The following is a 6,469-nucleotide window of genomic DNA, read 5'->3' as shown; positions in this document are numbered from 1 at the left end:
ACGCTTAAGCCCATCGTTTCTACGTGCCTCGCTCCCAGATAGTATAACAAATAGAGCAGTGTCACCGATAATTGAGGAATTTGGAATTCAATATCCGCCGATCGGCTGTGCCGTGGCGGTGACGCGTGTCCTGGGTAGTCAATTCACAGGCTGCCATTTGCATTGTGATTCGTTAAGCCTTCACTATCGGCTATTGAGTGACCATCGACGCCGTGAGAGTATGACGAGTACCCGGTCTCGTATTGCAACCTCTCGTTTATTCTCACTGCAGACGAATCAATGTGACCAAAGGCGTCAACTACGAGCTCGTTCGAAAAGCCTGATAACCAATGAAATTTCTCTGCGGTTGGGCTCCAGCTTTTGCTGAAATTTCAAGCGTTATCGATCTATTAATAACGTTCCTGTGACTCGAAAAAATTCGCTTTGTCGTCACCGCGGAATGTTGATACGGCTGCATTATGTTTATGAATTATTATTCAGTCTATTATGCTGAAAAGATGAATTGTTATTAATAGCAGAAAATCTACAACTGCTTCCTAGACTAAATAAAAAATTGAAAAATCGTTTCGGAAAGGTAACATGCTTGTGAATGCTTAAAAATAGAAATGAAAATGAGATGCAAAGATTTTTCGAGTAGTCAAGTTTTATCGATTTCTCTTTTACTGGACCGTCTTTAAAAAAACACTTTGTTAAAATATTCATCTGATCCGCAATGATTATTCCCCGGTGCGCAGAAATGGCGTCATTTCCGGCTCCACGGTTCGTAAAGTTATGCCCGATGGGGAAGGGGCTTTTCAATCGACGTCCATAGCGCGCCAATCGACATGAATTTTGAAGCGTATCTGATAGCAGCACGGTGCTACGTAAATATTTAATGAAACATCCTGGCCGCAATATGGGTCCCCGCACTCCGCTAGAGGTGCCGTGAATTCCCGAATCCAGCGGTAGCTATACAGCGACGGACCGCTATTACGTTGATACATAAGCTCGTATCTCTCTCTTCATATATTGATAGTGCACGTGCATTATTGATGAGTCCGTTATATTTATGGCCCGTTTTAAAACTCGCCAATCATTTCTCGCAGCGGACGCTCTCGGGACAGGATCGATCGAGCATTGAACTGGCGTGCATAAAATTTTGATCGTCGGTGAAAGATTTTAAAACGTTTGCACGTTTAAAGCGATCATACCGGTTGCAGGCATTATTTATTCAAATCATGTATCCTCGTATTTTGCATATGACGATTTTTTAAATGAATTTACGATTTTATTTACGTAATTTGTTATAGGCATGGAGAAATATCGTTTTCGCGCGTGCACATGTCCTCATGCACAAATACACACAAAGAGAAAATTACGGAAAATACCGAAAGAGATTGCTTGGAGAATATTTTTTGCACAGTCCCCTCTGGCGTGTCTGGGTAAAGCTGATTTTTATGTTCGGATACCGAATCCTCTATTCTAGTCGAGATACACGAAATACGTGAAGGAAAAAGGGAAACACGCATGAGAAGGGCGCGGAAACAGAAACGATGCAAAACGATACATGGCCTGTTGAAAAATCCTCAAGAGGTTTGAAAATCGCAACGTGAAATATCTGCGATAAATTGCAAATACTTGATAATGTCATGAATTTTTACCATGTAATGATTTTACATGCGAGATAACGTCAAAGCTGTTTGATTTATTCGCAATTAATTTTTCATTCGCCTGGAATTAGTATTACCATAAATTAGTATTACATGAGTATTTATTCTTGCATGTTTGTGGATTATTAATCAATCTATTATGTTGAAAAGATCAATATTTATTAATAGCGGAAAATCTAGAACTGCTTCGTAGACTAAATAAAAAATTGAAAAATCTTATCCGAATATTTAACCGAATATAAGTAATACAGAATTTACGTTATATTACACTCGATGGCGTATACTGCAAATAGAGCAAGATTATCGATGATATATGAAAAAATATCATAGTGCTGGTTTTTTCCATGGTTTGGCAAGCACTCGTCAATTCTGAGAGGGAAACCTTGTATTCGGCACTAGCACAGACCAGTGACATCATATTACGATCTGTCTGCCTCGCGTATCCCCTACACCATAACCGCCTGATATGTGGCTTTCTCTCCTTTCCTTACACGCTACTCCCCTAAAGTTATGGACGAGTATCGAGTATTGTTGTCATCGATCGATCGATCAAATTTCAAGCGCTAACAGGTGTCATGAAATCTGCCTCCTGACAAGAACAAGTTTCTCTACTTTGCCATTTTTTCCGTTCTTTTGCAATCGAGCATCTTATCAATCATCCCTGATAAAAACTCGCGGGACTGTTCGCATGCTATTGAACTTGGTGCATCTTTCGACAAGCTCCTTGGAGTCTTTACTATCGCGTACATATTCTAACTTTTCACACATTGTTGTTTTAGTTTCGATCTATTATTTTTATGCGATATACATGCTTATCCAATCCAAATTTAAGGAGATATTTTCAGATGAAATTCGTAATCTTGCAATTTGTGTATTATTCGTCATACATGTTTCACTAGACGTGTTTCATGTGTGCCTTTGAGGCACTATAATAATTTTTACAATAGGCACGTCATTCAATGCCACTACTGCAACGCAGGACAAAACACCCGCGTGGCACGCTATTATTTTCCCTCAAATCTGAGCTGACAGCGACAAAGGAGACTTTCGCGTTCTTATCCAACGCCACCCGAAAGCTATATCACCCTTGCTGGCATACCGATCCTTTCAAATATAAGGAAAACATCCGGCGACGAAGCGACAGAGTGAAATATATCTTGATGTAGGACCGTTTTCCAATAATCGCGTCAAATTTTGACAGCGGTTGCTGAGTTGATAAGAATTATTTAATAATATTTAATAATAAATATTATTAAAATATTTAATAATTAAAAATGCTGTTCAATATTTATGTAAACAATTTCTGAGCGATTTGCACGTCACATTATGCTGAATTATAAAATGTATCGCATTTATGAAAGTATATTACCAGTTCACATCGCATTCTCTTATGTTGCGCGTATACGTGGAAACAAGCATGATGGCATGTGAGCATATGTAACAATTGCATCGTGCATCGACTGGATTGGAATCTAAATTCGTCGTAATTCCTTGATCAGCGAGGAATCGCAATGACTTTAGGCGTACTTTTCACCTCCAACTACAAACGGTAAACTCATGCATTATGCATCCTACGATTCGGATTCGTGGCTTAAAGTGCAATTAAAGACAGCAGATTCTTTTACGCTGAATAACGTCTAACTAATTGCGAACGTACCATCCCTCTCGCGAAACATACTCCTACACAAGCGCACTCATCTCCGAGAGCTTGTCGTGAATTTCTTTCAGCGCAATAACTTCAGTCAGCCCTCCTACAAGACAATTTTATTGCAGTGATCTTGATTTTCGGATTTTACGAAAGCTTATTGCTCCGAAAAAAGGAGTCAGGATATATCATGATGCAAACCTTGACTGGCGGCTGGCTTTAATGACTGCAGTTTAAGGGATGAGATGGTACGAGTGGGTCATTTCGCGAGGACATTTATAAATGACAAGCCGACGGGCGCAACACTATAACCGTCCCGACTACTATACCCCGACTTGGCCGCCGCACTGTTCCGGCTAAAGAGGATGTAGGGGGTGCCTGAATGGGGGTGGCTGCAAGAACGGGCGGGTTGGCGTGGGTTGATCTCGATCGGAGAGGGAAACTCTGAGGATAGTGGTTTTAGACATACGTACACATGCTTGCGCGCACAAGCACACATCCACGCATAGTTGCAATACATGGAGGGTCATGCACATTCGGAGGTTGCTTGGTAATGGCTTCGGTTTATTAATGACCGGTCAGCTGAGTTAGCAGCCAACGTGTATTCCACGCGAGGCGCTACTCTAAATACACGCGTACCGATACACGTAGCGATACCGTACGTGCACGCACACACACATACACAGCCGACCGTACAAAAGATATACCCTGGAGCCAACATCTACTTCTTGATACGCTTACGACGAAAAACTGCTTGAATCTTGAGTGTGAAAATACCCAGTCTCTCTATGAGATCCTAATGATCTTCTTCAGTAAAATCTCGAGCGTCATTAATTACTGACGGGTCGCATTAAGAACACCCAGCGCATTGCATTGTTGTTATTATTTTATTTTATTAGGGGTGTGATTTAGTTTTGAGGGTTTTTTTGCTCAAAAACGCATGTATTTAAATATGATAATGAATGAATACCTTAATCAAAATATTTTCCTTCGTTTTCTAGAACTTTTTCCCATCTTTCTGGCAAGAGATGGGTTCCACCACGATAAAATGACTCTTCTTTTCAGTTGATCCATTCGTCGACGAATTTTCGCACTTCTTCCAAATTATCAAAGTGTGTATCCTCTAAAGCGTGTTGCATCCACCGGAACAAATAATAATCGCATGGAGCAATGTCCGGAGAAGACTTGCCACTCAAGCTCTAATAGTGTTTGTTTCACTGATAACTCAACGTGAGGTCGAGCGTTGTCACGAAGAAGAATCACTTTCCGTCGTTTACTCGCAATTGCTGGTCGTTTTTGGTCCAATGCTTGCTTCAACTTGTACAATTGGTGTCGATAACGATCAACCGTGACAGTCTCATGCGGATTTAACAGCTCATAGTACACTATCCCACCAAATACAGAGCATTACTTTTCAACCGTCAATATTGCGTCTCGGATTGGATGTTGATGGTTCGCCTGGATCCACCCATGATTTTCTGCGTTTCGGATTATCAAAATAGATCCACTTTTCATCCCCAGTAACAATCCGAGACAAAAGACTCTTCTTTTTTTGCCTGGCGATCAACGAAATGCAAATGTTCAAATGGCACTTTCCGATAATTCATGTCGAACCCATTTCCCTTCTTTCTGAATTTTTCCCATTTCATGTAAATGTTTCGTAACTGTTGTACGATCAACATTTAATGCTCTGGCAAGTTCTGAAGTGTATCGTGTTGGATTTTCGTCCAATAATGCTTGCAAATCTGCATTTTCAAGCTTTCTTGGTTGTCTCGAGCGTTCTTTGTCCTTCACATCAGTATGACCACTTTTAAAGCGTCTAAACCCAGTATTCACACGTCTTAATTGATGGGGCAGAATCACCATAAGTTCCACAAGAATTCTATAACCCTGAGCCGCAGTTTTCTTTTGATTAAAAAACAAAAGCAACGCATGTCGAAAATGCTGTTTCGGAAGTTGCATTTTTACGATGATATAAACACGACTGTTATTGCATCTATTGCTATAATGCCACTAAATGTCATGGATAATGTCACACTGTAAGAAACAACAGTTATCGGAAACAGCTATTGGAACAAACTGACACTACAGCCATCTGTTGCAAAACCCTCAAAACTAAATCACACTCCTAATATAAGTAATCTATCTCATCGACGATTGCAGAAGAAAAACCTCCATCACACGTAGATGCACGTAGACGCGCATAGACGTGCGTTCAACGTCCATCCGTCCCTGACGAATGGTTTAGCCGTTGCGGGCGGTTTAGCGGCGTGAGCACTTAACAAAATTACCGCATCAGGATGCGCGTAAGACGCATGGTGAAAGGCTTTACAAAGAAAATTGTCTGAGCGGATAAGCGACGAGATATGGCAACTTGATCGGCTCGTGTATCGCGCATATTCATGGGGCACGTATCCTTCTAATGAAGCTGAAACACTCGCTTGAAAGAGGGGAGATTTCTATCGAACGATAGGATTGATGTCGCCGTGAGAATTAAGATGAATAACCTTGCGTTGTGGCGGCACAATGACACCAGCAATCGTTTGCGAGCGGAGCCATACCGTTATGCTGCTCCTGCGCGTCCGGCATAGCAATGTCCATCCTCGCATGCGAATCTCATCTCGTCAGCGATTTGTGCGAATTCTCCCGGCAATGCGCGCGCTATTCCGAAATTTAAATTACCACCTCCTTTACATAACGCTATTGTGTTGCCGTTCACACACGATGCGAGCTTGCGCTCGTCTCTTTTTTTCACTCGTTTTGAGTCCGTGCAATGTTGGAGGACGCGATCGCAAGCTACACGCGTCGCTTCGATCATTTCGTCCTGAAGAATCGGGATGCTCCTCTACGGGACGGAGTAATCAGTAATGGAAGTGTCGTGGATTAACGCTCGAGTTATCGCGACGGGGAAAACGGCGAATGCGCGCGAATGTCGCGCGCGATGCACGTTTTCCAGCGCTCGCGTTTTAATTCGAACGCGATCGAACGGAGAGAGCGTGGGCTGGAATGAAAAGCGGAAGGAGCATCGGAGACGCGCCGCTGCCGTTCTCCATTCGTCCGTCCGTTGAATCGCGTAGATATCGCTCGTTTTCTCGGCATCCACCGTAAATATAGAAGTGGCGCCAGATACCGTAAATTTCGCGGCGCCGTGTCAGCATTGTTGAAGCTTAAAATG

The sequence above is a fragment of the Ooceraea biroi genome, chromosome 8 (genome assembly GCF_003672135.1).
Source record: "Ooceraea biroi isolate clonal line C1 chromosome 8, Obir_v5.4, whole genome shotgun sequence".
NCBI classification, from domain to species: domain Eukaryota; kingdom Metazoa; phylum Arthropoda; class Insecta; order Hymenoptera; family Formicidae; genus Ooceraea; species Ooceraea biroi.
Note: the sequence above shows the minus strand (reverse complement) of the source record.